The 14,159-nt window shown below is 43.9% G+C and overlaps 1 protein-coding gene across 1 annotated transcript in view; it reads left to right on the top strand.

Moving 5' to 3' along the window:
- LOC122812280 (venom factor-like) overlaps positions 1-14,159 on the top strand; it is a 2,973,268-nt gene that overhangs the window by 1,565,188 nt on the left and 1,393,921 nt on the right. The gene's annotated exons all lie outside the window — the stretch shown is intronic.

Genomic DNA, 14,159 nt, shown 5'->3' with positions numbered 1-14,159 from the left:
AACATGTTTCAACATATTGTCGATAACAACTCCCAATGGAAATGTTTTTGATCGACTACCAGAGACAATCGGTCTGAAGGGGGGTTCAATTAAATTCTTATGAATTTTAGGAATTCCGACTAAAGTAGCCGCTATAGGGTAATCAACTTTAAGAAAATTGTAAATATCCAAAGTAATACGTTTATCTATGAAGAATTCTTCAATATGAGAATCTATTCTTCTATAGGCCAAATTAACTTCATTAGTTGAAATAATTTCATAATTGCCAGAAGAATGTAGTATATCAAATAGTCTTGAGGCATATGTTAATTGATCAAAAATAACTATACCCCCTCCTTTGTCCGGTTTCATGACTCTAATGTCTCTGTTATTTCTGATATTTGTTAAAGTGATTTGTTCTTCTTTCGATAAATTATGTTCATGTTTATTAAACTTTAATTTGTTTTTTAACTGATAAACCTGTTTAACTACCGATTTTTCAAATACCCCTATGGTAGGATGACATATAGGCATAAATGTACTTTTCTTTTTTAAAACCTTACATTCACTGATGCAGTTAATCTCTTTGTTTTCTGTGTTATTAAATGTAACAGCCAAGTTCAATTTCCTAGTATATAATTTGATTTGGCATATATTGTCCACTACATTAAAGTTTGAGGTAGGAATGTATTTCAAACCCTTTGAGAATAAATTAAAGTGTGAAACATCCAATTTCAAATCTGTATAGTTAAATATGTTAAAGTTCTTATAACTATTACAAACACCTACAGTGCATATACCTTCATTCTCATTTAATATATGTTGTTCTTTTTCATATTGTTCTCTTTCATATTCTTGTAAATTAATCACTGTATGTGCAGCTTTGTTACAAATTCTACCTGCCTGTACCTTAATGTTCTCATTGTGTGTACTACTACTATTTAGTAAAGGGGTTTCTTCCAATTCCCTCCCCACTTCCAGTCTCTTGTCCTGTCGCGGTTTCTGCTGTTGGGAAAATGTGAATTTTTAGGTACCTGATTAAAATTGGATGTGGTGAGAGAGGACATGCAGGTGGTTGGCGTGACAGAGCCAGATGCAGAGGACAGGAAGAAATGGAAACAGGTGATCCACTGTGGTGACCCCTAACGGGAACAGCCAAAAGAGGATGATGATGATCTTAGTTCAGCTGTGCTGGTCGTTTCTTCATTTTTGTTCTACATCTGCAAGAAGAGTAACTGAGTCACAAGCTGTCATGGCAGGTGAACCCTATCTGGTCTTATAGTGGTAGGGTCTCATTTAGAACAGATCCCTCATTTATGCCCCATGTTTGTTTCAGAGAATACTTTGAGTCAAGCCATCAATCTCCGTGTGTTTTATCCATATCTTCAGAATCAAAAGAAAGGATTCTACATACTCTGGATGTGTATAGGCAGCTTGGGTACTATTGTGACAGATCTGAGTCCTTTATAAAAGTTGATCAGCTGTTTATTTCTTATGATGGGACAAAGAAGTGGCAACCAGTGCCAAAGCAGACTATCTGTAGGTAATTTTCCTCTGCTATTCCCTAATGTTATACTCACCATGGTAAATCAGTTCCAAGTAGTATCAAGGCAAATTCCGCTGGACACTTGGCATCTCTGCTTGCTTATTAGAAAGGAGTGGACTCTAGAAGCATTCTAAAAGTAGCACCCTTGGTCCTCTGTATATGCTTTTGCTACTAATTACAAAATGGAATCCTTTCCTAGGTCCAGGACTGGCTTTGCTAGAACCATTCTCCAGGGACTAATTTTAATCCTTCCATGTGAAGTTGTTCAATCTCGCCATTTGTTCTTTACACGTGCGTTCGGAGCTGATCCATCGGCTCCGAGTCGGCCGCTTTCCAAGCTCAAGATCTTTGAGTAGCTCGAGGGACAGTCCCTATCCCATGATGCTCTCCTACCAACCCCATTTCTAGTTTGCCGCTGCAATGGATCGCATGATTTTTGGAGGAAGCTAGGGCCAGTAACCTTTTTTAATTCTTAGAAGAATATATAATTACTTATTTAGGCTATCAGGGATCTGATATTTGTGAGACTTTTCATATTTCTTGTAATTGCTGTTCAGTGAGTTAACTGTATATTATTTTTTTTGTCTTTCTAATTCAGAGAGGTTGCTCCTAGGCCTTTAGCCTTTCTTGAGTTGCATTTTACTTGACAGGACTCTGTCAAATTTAATTCCCTATCCCCTCATTGTTCATAGGTGCTTAGATGTGTTGTATTTGAATTTTTTGTGTCAAATAATTTTTGTAGTCAATTGCAGTTCAGAGATCTGAACTTTCTAGGAGTTCTTAGTGGTTTTTTGACTTTATTGACATCATTGTTTATCAGGGATCTGATATTTGTGTATTTTCTCTGATATGTCTGAGAAACAAAAATCAGGATTTAAGAGGTGTGAATGTGGACAGAAGATGTCCATCACCGATAACCATGTTTCTTTTGTGTACTGCTTGGTTCGACTACATTTGCAAGAGAATTGCTCTAGCTGCCATTCCTTCAGTGACAGGGTTTTATTAGAAAGGTGAAGGAAATTGGTGGATAGAGGGCTGTTGAAGCCAGATTTTCAAGAAGCATTAGACAAGACTGACCAGACCTCCAAGTCTTTGAAGGGGTCGAAGTCTTCTAAGGTGTCATTGGAGCACAAGTCTTCTGTTCCGAGCACCTCTGGGAAGACTTGGCCGCCGACTCCGCAGCCTTCAGAGCCGTGCACCGAAATCTTACCTCGGAGCCAAATCATAGTGTTGGAGCCGGTGTCGGAAGTTTTAAAGTCCCCGATCCTTAAGTCGGTGGCTTCTTCGGCTCCTTCCACCCATTCTTCTGGTACCCTTTCCGACATTGATGTGGACCGCATGGTGCAGAGACTTTTGGTGAACCCTGCCCTGGCCAAATTTGCTTTCAGCTTTGACCCAACTGACTTCGAAGCCTACGATCCCCCCACCACGATTTCTGCTCCTCCTCCAAGGCCAGTTGAGCCTTCAGAACTGGAAAGAGAGGATCTGATAGTGGTGGAACCCTCTGAGCTGCGGCCTGTTCCAGTGCCCTTGGCGCCGTCGACCTTGACTTCTTCAGTTCTGATCGAAGAGTCTCGGAGTTGAGACTCTCTCCCTGGTTCCGGGGGAGAGAGTCAAACCAATGCTTCAGCTCCAACTCTCCCTCTCGGGGCTTCAGCACAGATCAGCTCGGTTCCATCCTCTGGTTCAGAGCCTGTGGTCTCGACTCCTGGGAGGTTGCTATCTTCTTTGGAACCGGCGGACTCCATGGGTCGGGAAACCGGTGCCTTCGATGCCATGAGGAGGGTCATGCCTGCAAAGACCCTTACCTCTTCAGATCTTTCCTCTTCCTCCCCTAAAGGGCTGCGTTCTGTCCCTACACCACAGGTCCCTACCAAGCGTCGAGACCCAGAGCCTCAGGTAACCCCATTGGGTGACCCCTCCTTGACTGAGACTTCACCAGATGCCCCCACTGATGAAGTCCCCAGAAAGAGACTGTGCAAGAGGAGGCATTTGGATTCCCCTCAGGAATCCTTAACATCAGACACCGACTTAGAGGAATCAGAAGGGACCCACGGTCTTCCTCTGAGGATGTCTCATTTGCAGACATCCTGGAAATATTAATGCAGAGGGGTGACTAGCAGTCCTTTACCCCTACTGAGGATGAGTCGGTGCTCCTGAATGCCTTTGGGTCTCAACCTTCCACCTCCTGGGTTACTCCGCCCTTTGACGAATTAATAGACTTGGTCGCTTGAAGGGAGTGGGAGCCTCCTGATTCCATGGAACCGGTCCCTCAGAGACCCAACAAATATATCACCTCCCCTCAAGACAGGTCTTTTTTTACAAAGGGAGTCCCCATTGATGCCATGGTGGTGGCGGCGGCCACCAAGAAAGACATGTCAGAAACCTCTTCTTCTGTTCATCCTCCTAATAAAGACTCTAGGATGATGGACAGATAGGGAAACACATCTTTAGTTCTGTGACATTTGCAATGAGATCGCCCAACTATTTAACCCACTTTACTTGTCTTCAACAAGATCTCCTCAAAGTTCTTGGAGATACTCTACAGGGCAAAACAGATGATGCTGTTTCTGAGAAAGTGACAGCACAGCTTAACACCCTTAATTCTATTGTGAACTCGTCCATGCGGCTCATTTCTTATGCAGCTGATGGATTGAGCCGGGCAGCAGGTTCAGCGATAGCTCTGCAGAGACAATCCTGGATGCGCTTATGCTCCTTTGTGGAAGCCTTCAAGTCTTCCTTTGTTAATACCCCATTTGATGGCTCTTCCTTGTTTGGGCCTAAAGTCAAAGAGACACTCACTAGGTTTGAGCAGGAAGGAAAGACTCTATCTGCCGTAGGAGTCCATTTTTCCACCCCCACTTGACCATACCCCAAAGGGCAGAAAGGTGGAAAAATGTGGTTCCGAAAGTCCCAAGGAGCTTTCCAGAACACACATAGTGAACCCCCCTCCAGGGGCAGAGGAGGGGGTATAATGGTAGATGCCGCTCAGGCGGCAGAGGGGGTCCGCAGAACCAGGGTGACAGAGAGCAGTTCCTTGGCAAGCCCTATCAGCACTCCTGAGAGGAGGCCCGACCATCCTGCTCTGGAGGCAGTCGGGGGTTGCTTAGCTTTATACCCAGATGCCTGGCTAGGAATTACATCAGATTCTTGGGTAAAAAGCATAGTTGCCAGAGGTTACATCATTCCCTTTTCAGAATCCCTTTCCATTCGTACAAGAATCCCAGACATTCCACCCAGTCTGTGGAATCTAGCAGCCATAGAAATTCAAAGGCTGCTAGAAAAAAGAGTTATCCAGCCAGTCCCAGCAGACCAGATAGGATCTGGAGCTTACTCCAGTTTTTTTTTAGTTCCAAAGAAAACAGGGGACTGGAGGCCCATCTTAGACCTCAGCAAACTAAACACCTTTGTCAAAAAGGAAAAGTTCCAGATGTTCACGCTTCAATCAATACCTCCGTTTCTCAAAACGGGCGATTGGATGTGCTCTATAGATCTCAAGGATGCATACTACCACATCAAAATGGCCAGGCCATCCAGAGATCACTTGCATTTCCGGCTGGGGGCCAGTCGCTACCAATTCCGAGCTCTGCCCTTTGGTCTCACCACAGCCCCCAGAGTATTCACCAAATGTATGGCAGTGGTCACAGCTCACCTGAGATGTTTAGGATTCCAGGTGTTTCCATATCTGGACGACTGGCTCCTCACCAGTACCACCAGGCATCAACTAATTTGCACCAGAGATTACACTATCAACCTGTGTTCCAGGTTGGGCATAACCTTAAATTTCGAAAAATCTGCTTTATTGCCGTCGCAGCATATTTCCTTTATAGGAACAGATCTAGACACCACCACCTCCCTGGTCAGATTGCCTCAAGAGAGAGTAATATCTTTGCAAAGTCAAGTGTCCCATTTGTTAATGGAAAGGAGAGTTCTGGCATTCCAGGTTCTGAAGCTGTTAGGCATCATGGCAGCGACACTCATAACGGTTCCTCTGGGACGAATGCACATGAGGATACTCCAATGGTTACTATTAACACAATGGTCTTATCAACAGCTTCCAATGTCACACAAGATTCTTCTGACAAATGCTTCAAAAAGGACCTTCTTTGGTGGTTGAACAGCCACCAAGTTACTATAGGTCACCCATTTGTACTTCCCCCTCCCATAGCCACAGTGACCACGGATGCTTCGCTGATAGGGTGGGAGGGCTGTTTCAGGGAAGAACTGTCCAAGGCACTTGGTCAGACATGGAATCTCATTTGCACATCAATGTCCTAGAGTTGAGAGCGGTGTTTCTAGCGTTGCAACACTTTCACGACTCTCTACCTCGAGAGACGATTGCAATACAGACAGACATGTCGGTAGTCTGGTACATCAACAAGCAAGGGGGAACCAAGTCTTACCCCTTATGCTGAGAAGCCCTGAGAGTTTGGCAGTGGGCTGTATCCACCGGGCGCTTTCTGATAGCAGCGCACGTACCCGGGTCATCCAACATGATAGCGGACAAACTGAGCAGAGCCATTCTGTTGCCTCACGAGTGGTCCCTCAAAGAACGAATGGCAGAAAGGATATTCTACAGATGGGGCCAGCCCTGCTGCGACCTTTTTGCATCCCCAATGAATGCGAAATGCAGAAGCTACTTTGCCCTGTACCCTCCACCGGGGGACGGCCCAAGGGACTCACTTGTACACGATTGGCCCTCGGGTCTCCTTTATGCCTTCCCTCCAATCCCTCTGATCCCCAGATTCTTACAGAAAGCCAAAAGCCTGGGAAGGGTTGTTATTCTAATAGCACCATTTTGGCCTCGGCAGATATGGTTCCTCTTCCTACAGCAATACCAAGTGGAAGAACCTTGGGTTCTGGACCCAGTGCCAGACATTCTGACCCATTTGTCAGGAGTTCTTCATCCCTCTCTTGTCTCTCTCAAACTGACAGCTTGGCTGCTCCACTTCCCAACCTAGCCAGGTCACATGATTTGCCTCCAGCGGTTCAACATATTTTAGTTTCCTCTCACAAAGTCTTCACTAGGAAACTTTATAACAGCAAATGGAAGCAATTTGTTCATTGGGCTTCTCAGCATGGTATTGATCCCTATGTCACCCCTATTCATAGTATTCTGGAATTCTTGACTTCTCTCTTTCACGGTGGTGCGGCAGCTTCTACGATAAGGGTTCAATTGGCTGTCATATCTAATTCCATGTGGGATGCAGTGGTTCTAACATTATGTCCCACAGATTATGTAAAGCCTTTTTGAAAGGAACTCATCACCTTAGGCCACCAGACATCCTGTTACTCCCTGAAATCTGAATTTGGTACTATCTCAACTCATTCTTCCCCCTTTTGAACCTGCATCATCTTGACCTTTGAAGTTCCTTTCTTGGAAGACAATTTTCCTGGTGGCTATTACTTTGGCGCGTAGAGTTTCTGAACTACAAGCACTTTCTATCAGGCCTCCATATCTAGTCTTTTACCCTGCCAGAGTGTCTTTAAGAAAAAAATCCAACCTTTCTTCCTAAGGTCTGCTCCAAGGCAAACTTGAACCAGTTTATTGACCTTCCTACTTTTTTCAGACATCATGCTAATAGAATGGAGTACATGTTATATAAGCTTGATGTTCACAGACAATTGAGGTTTTATTTGGACAGAACAAAAGAATTTAGGAAATCTGATCAACTATTCGTTTCCTATGCAGACAATAAGAAAGGTTTTTCGGTATCCAAAGTTACATTGTCCAAATGGATTTCTGATTGTATAAAATTTGTATATTCTTCAGCTAAACAACCTTTAGAATGTGAGGTGAAAGCTCATTCTACCAGGGCTGTTTCTACGTCTTTAGCCCACGCAGCCCATCTACCTTTGGACACCATTTCTGCTGCTATTTGGTCCATACCTCATATGTTTATCACTCATTACAAAGTGGAAAGGGCCTCCAGGGACAGGGCTTCCTTTGGTTCGACCGTTCTCAGGAATATACCCCCGTGAGCCACCCAGGGTTAGGGTGCTTGGGACGCTACCCACGTGTAAAGAAAAATGGTGAGATTGAACAACTTCACATAAAGAAGTTATGTTCTTACCATAACGTTCCATGTGAGTTGTTCATCTCACCTTTGTTCTTACACTCCCTCCCACCTTTCCCCTCCAGGTTATGGAAGAACGGGTATGACTGGTGGTCTGGTTGGTCTTGCTGGTGTCCTTCTTTTCAGCCAGATTATTGTTTAGCTATTGTAAATTGTTATGTACTATGTACATTTTTGTAATATGGTTGCTTAGTGCGTTTTTTTCTTGCTGGTTCAGCAAATTAGATCTGGGGTTGGTAGGAGAGCATCATAGGATAGGGACTGTGCCTCGAGCTACTCAAAGATCTTGAGCTTGGAAAGCGGCTGAACCCACGTGCAAAGAACAAAGGTGAGATGAACAACTCACATGAAACGTTATGGTAAGAACATAACTTCTTTTTCTCCCAGATTGGATAGGCTTAGTTAATCAGCCCTTATAGCCAAATGGTTAGCCCATCAGTGAGAATGCTGAACATAATACAGTTGTGTAAGTTGCACTCACCATAATATTAGATGCCTGAATTCCTCACTGTTGCAGTAGCTGCACCCATCCACCATTTCTCTTCTTTTGTATATTGATAATTGCTAGGATACAAAGTTTTGGATTACTATTATATCTTTAGAGATTTGGAATGAGTATGTACTTTCTCTCTTTGGGCACGAAAGTACTGAAGATTCTTCAGTCTGACTGCTGATTTTCCTTTGTTGGTCTGACCAATTAGCAGTCAGAGTGAAGGTGTGGGAGGGACCCATATCTTTGTGAAGCTAGCCTGTTGGTGTATTCTAGGCAGGGTACAACCAATATAGCAAAAAGGTTACTACAGCAGTGACAAATTTAAATAGCTACTGTTTTGGTGAGTGCAACTTACACTACTGCAATTTCCCCCAGCCACATAGTTATAAACCATGTTTTGTCCATCCTCATTGGCCCTTACATTATTATCCCATTACTGGAGAAAACAAGTAGCTAGACAAGTTCTTTTAATCATCATAGCAACCAACCAATCCATATTCTCTTCTGCTTTTCTTGACTCTTGAATCCCCCTAATGTCTTAGTCATAAGTTATTATAGCAATTACATCCCAGCAGAAGGACATTTCTTCATAATTTTTCTTTTGTTATTGCACTGACAGGAGCAGAGAGTAAGTCTGGGGATCATTCACATGTTAAAGACATTCCTTGTGTTTTGATATTCAGAAAGACAAACATTTATCTAGCTATGAGAAAAACAGTTTGATTGCAGATTACCCTTGACTTTACAGTTGCTTTTCTTTTAGCCATTTTTTCACATTAATAAAGTGAGTCTTTCTGAGTTGTTCTTCATGAAGTGAAGCTTTAGACAGTGGTTCAGTCTTTTGGTACATTACCCCATATATTTTCTAGATATCCCATCTGTGTTACTATTGGCACTACCATATATATGCTAGGTAGTCATTTTATAGGTCTACAAGGCTAAACTTCATCTTAGCCGATTCCTATTCTGTCCAGTTGCTCTGTGTAGCCATTTTAAAGGGTGGCAGTCTATGATCACATTGAACATTCTGCCATACAAGAATGGTTGTAGTTTATATAAAGCCCAGAATATACCCAGACACCGTTATGTGGTTACATAAGACTCCTCCCTCTGTTGATGTCTGGGGTTCAAGTATACCATAAAGTACTCTTCTCCCTCTGGGAAGACATAAGTACAGTCCCCACCTACAGTTAGAGAAAGCTATCTGTACAAATACTTATTGATTATAATCAGAACAGACCAATCGAAGGAATCTGCTAAGAGCCTCCTTGAGCTTTTGAAATACCTGATGAAAAGCTGGTATCCAGGCAACCTTATCTCATCTATTTTTCCTGGTAAGGTCTGTAAGAGAAGTAACTATTGTGGTATACAGGGAAACAAATTTCCTGTAGTACTTTGCTTTTCCTTGGAATGCCAGTATTTGTTCCTTGGCAGTAGATGTGGGCCATGCCTGGAAAGCCACAAATTTTGCAGGTGCTTAGCTAAGTCATCCAGCACCCACTCAGTGACCCAAATCAGATACTACTACCATAGTTACCTGACCTTGTTAGCATTATTAGTCATCACGCCCCTTTGCAGTATGCCCAATGCTTTTTAGATATAAAGTACATTTACTGCCCTTGTTCAGCTGTAGATGGCAATGCTATCCAGATAAACAAGGGCATAATCTCCTATTCCTGTTAAGATGCAATCTGCCAACCTCTGGAAGGTTGCTGGGGCATTCTTTATACCAAAGTTAATTTTTGTAAATTCATGCAACTCAGAGTTGTAAATGCTGACCTCTTCCTGACTGCAGGTGTCAAGATTACCTGCTAGTAACCCTTGGTCAGATTAGTCATAGGAAGATACTTAACCCCACCCAGCTAACGTAGGGCTTTATCTGTCTTGGGCATTTGGTAGGCATCTGACTCTGTGCCGCTGTTCAGTTTCCTGTAGTTCACACAGAACTGGATGCTGCCGTCTTTCCTCTACATCAGCACCACAGGTAAGGACCGAGAACTGTGGGACTCATGGATGACTCCTTATTCCAATATGCCCTTCAGTTCCTATTTCAAAGTTTTTCTAAGTCTTTCTGGCAATCTGTAGGGTTTCTGTGTCTGAGGAGTGGTCCACCAAGTGGGTCCACCCTTGTTGACCAATAAACATATCCCCAGATTCCTGTCCTACTACTCAGACTTTCCAAACCTGGTTTTGGGGGTTAATTGTGGAGACAGGACCACTCCATCTGAGGTGTCAGACTGACCATCATCAAGCTACCTTCAGATCACCCTGTGACTCCTTTAATTCACTGCAGATACTAAGTAACAGGGCCTTTCTGTCACCCTAGGGCTTTAACATATTAAATTGTGCTTCTTTCTTCTGCCTGACAAAGGTACCATGTAGTTGACATCAGTCACCTTTTTTGCAGATGTGAAGGGGCCCTCCCAGGGTGCCTGCAGCTTGTTATGTCCCACAGTATTAAGCACCATCAGCTGTTGCCCTAAATAATTCTTTCTATGGATTTGGCTGTCATGTCATACCAAGCCTTTTGCTACTGTTACAACTGGTCTAAACACAGCTGGACAATCCACAGGAGACCCTAAGCCTAGTCTTTAGGATTAGGACATAGTCCACAACAAACTTCTTGTGTGAATTACATGTATCCTTCCACTTGTCATTAATTAAATCTAGGCCCCCTTACCCTGTTCCCAGTACAGTAGTTCAAAGGGTGAGAAACCTGTGGATTCCTTGGGTACCTATATGTATGCAAACAGCAGACGGAGCAGGTACTTTCTCTATTCCTTCCTGAACTAGTTTGCAAATACCATCATCATGGTCTTCAATTAAGGGTTAAACCTCTCCACCAGACCAGTCCTCCATTGATGGTAGTCTTCGAGTACTTTACCCCAAAGCACTTCCACAAACATGAGATCAGGTCTGACATCAAGGTGGCACATCTATCTGTCAGTATTTCCATAGGAAATCCTACCCCTGAAAATGTCTAGCAAAGCATTTACTACCTTCTATGCTTTAATGGAAGACAGAGTCACCCCTTCTGGGTATATAGTGGCCTAATCCACCACTGTTATGATATATCTTACCTGTGAAATTCGGGGTACTCAAAGTTCCCACAATATCCATAGCTAACCTCTGAAATGGTTCCTCAATAAAAGACAAAAGCATCAAAGCAGCCTTGGCTTTGTCTACAGCCTTGTCAGCTTTCTGGCATTGCTCAGTTTCTGCAGTACCTTATTTCACCCTTTACAATCCTGTGCCAATAAAATTATACATAAACCATCTTTTTTACATACAGCTGCTCTACAATTAATTATGATAGCTGAAAGAAGCACATTTTTCAAATTTGCCTTCTACTGTCATCAATAGTTGTACCAGTATTTTTCAAATAATGCTATAATTTTATATTAATAACAAAACATCTTAACCTGTTAACTTGTGCAACGTGATATTATAACACAGAATCCCATACATGTAGCCTACCCCATTTTTCAGTATGTTGATTTGTCCCACAATACCCTAAATTTGCTCCTTACCTAATATAGTCACAATAAGATTTCAGAAAACACCCATGCAGCTCAGCTGGAAATACTTAAAGTACTTACAACGATAAAGGCAAAACAAAAAAGTATTGCTTATACCTACTGATCCTTCTCATCTCTGGGGATCTTTAGTGTACTCTTTAAATTTTCATATGCCCCCCTACGTATACATTTTTCTGAAGTATTCTCTTGCCAGATTTGCAATTATTTAATGTTTTCATTACACTCCAAATTGGCCATAGGTGAGAGTGTGTGCATGAGTGAGTGGTGTGAATGATCTACCATGGCAGGGCTAGCCACCCGGCAGAGTAAACCTTGGCTTGAGAAGATTGTCACTATGGACGTGACACCCTGACCCCATGTGCAAAATGGGAAAAGAGGTTGAGGATGGATGGATTGTTCCTTAAATAAACATAATAACTTTATAACATCATGATGAGGACATAATTTGTCATCACTGCTCTCATTTTTGTTTTATTTACTTTATAACTGAGTGTCTTTCCAAATACCTTTAATGTCTAAAATAATCTACATAATGTGATAGTGTTCAATCTCGCCGTTTGTTCTTACACATGGGTTCGGAGCCGATCCTCGGCTCCGTGCCGGCCTCTTGCAAGCTCTGCATCGAGAAGAAGCTCGAGACAATCTAATACCCACAATCCCCCTCTGCCTTTACCTCAGATCTAGTTTGCCGCTGCTGCATACGCATCGTTGGGAGCTAGCTCGAGAGTTTCTAAGCTAAGATATAACTTTTATTGTTGTTTTTTATTAGGATACTAGTCTAGTTGATATTTTCAGTGTTAACAAGTGTGATTGTGTTGTGGTTCCGTTAATTTTTTGGTACCGTTAACTTTATTTATCGGTATTTTTGTTATCGGGCCTACACCCTTCATATCTTTCCATAGTTGAGACAAATTTTTACCGGATTTGACAATTACTCGATTGTGACTAACTATTTTCGGATTTGACTGTTTTTTACTGGAGTTGTCTTGTTATTCTACAATGTCTGAGAAGGTAAAGTCTGGTTTCAAGCGTTGTCAGTGTGGCCAGAAAATGTCGGTCACTGACAACCATAGTTCCTGCTACTGCCTTGGCCTCTCCACTTACAAGAGGATTGCTCCATCTGTCACTCTTTTAGTTGGAGGGTCATGACAGATAGGCGCAGGAAACTAATGGACAGAGGTCTATTGAAACCGGCTTTCCAAGAGGCTCTGGATGCTTCTGACCAGGCATCGAAGTCCTCTAAGGAATCGAAGACGTAGGGGCCCAAGTCATCGGCTCCGCTCTTCTTCAAAGGTTAGATCACCGGTTCCACAGACTTCGGGGCCGAGTGTTCAACTGGTATCGGTTCCTGAGCCTCGAGTCTTAGAACCGGTGATGGAGCTCCCTCCTTCGGCCATATTGAGGTCGGCTCCGTCTTCGGTTCCTTCGACCCGTTCTTCCTCCAAACTTCGGATGTCGATGTGGATCGGTGCAGAAGTTGTTGGAGCATTCGCCCTCTCTAAACTTATTTGGTTTCCACCCAGTTGGTGACGAAACTTGAAGGCCTTCCTGTATCTCCATCCATTCCTCCTCCGAGACCAATTCAGTCTTTGGAGCCGGAAGAGGCTGATCTACTGATTGTGGAGCCCTCGGGTCCAGAACCGTCTTTTTCTCGGTCTGTTCCCCTCACCTCGACTCCGTCGGACCCGGTACCGGAGTCTTGGAGCCGACGGTCTGTTCTTGGTTCCGGGGCCGAGAGTCGAACCGACGCGGGTTCCGACTCTCCCTCGGGCCTCGGCGCGGATCGATTCGGCTCTGTCCTCGGGGTCGATGCCTTCGGTGCCCGTGTCGGGGATTCTTCCCATTTCTTCAGGACCGGGGGACTCTTCGATGCGGGACCCGGGAGCGTTCGACCTGATGAGGAAGGTGTTGTCTACCCAGACAACCACATCAGTGGAAGCAGTTTCTCCTCCCCATAAAGGGCCTTTGTCTTCATCTGCACCCACGGCCACATCCAAGCGTCGGGCACCAGTGTCTCAGCCACCCCTGGCGGGTGCCCCCTCTTCCTCCGAGGCTTCTTCGGATGCTCCCCACGAGGAAGTCCCTAGGAAGAGATTGTGTAAGAGGAGACACTTGGATTCTCCACAGGAATCCTTGACATCTGACACTGACTTAGATGAGTCAGAGGGTCCCCTAAGTCACCTTCAGAAGATGTCTCTTTTTCAGACATTTTGGAGATCCTGAAGCAGAGAGGTGACTGGCAGTCCCTTCCCCCTTCTGAGGATGAGTCAGTTCTGCTGAAGGCATTTGGTGCTCGCCCTTCCTCCTCCTGGGTCACTCCGCCCTTGACGAACTAATGGAACTAATTGCTCAAGGGCGGGAGACTCCTGACACAGTGGAACCTGTTCCAAGAAAACCTAACAGGTACATCACAGCACCTCAGGATAAGTCCTACCTTACAAAAGGAGTTCCAGTAGGCGCTATGGTGGCAGCAGCCACGAAAAGGAGATGTCGAGTCTTCTTCGTCTGTCCATCCGCCTAATAAA

This window comes from Protopterus annectens, chromosome 9.part0, assembly GCF_019279795.1.
Source record: "Protopterus annectens isolate FY-2018-M chromosome 9.part0, PAN1.0, whole genome shotgun sequence".
NCBI lineage: Eukaryota > Metazoa > Chordata > Ceratodontiformes > Protopteridae > Protopterus > Protopterus annectens.
The sequence above is the reverse complement of the archived record's forward strand: the minus strand, read 5'-3'. Positions and strand labels throughout refer to the sequence as shown.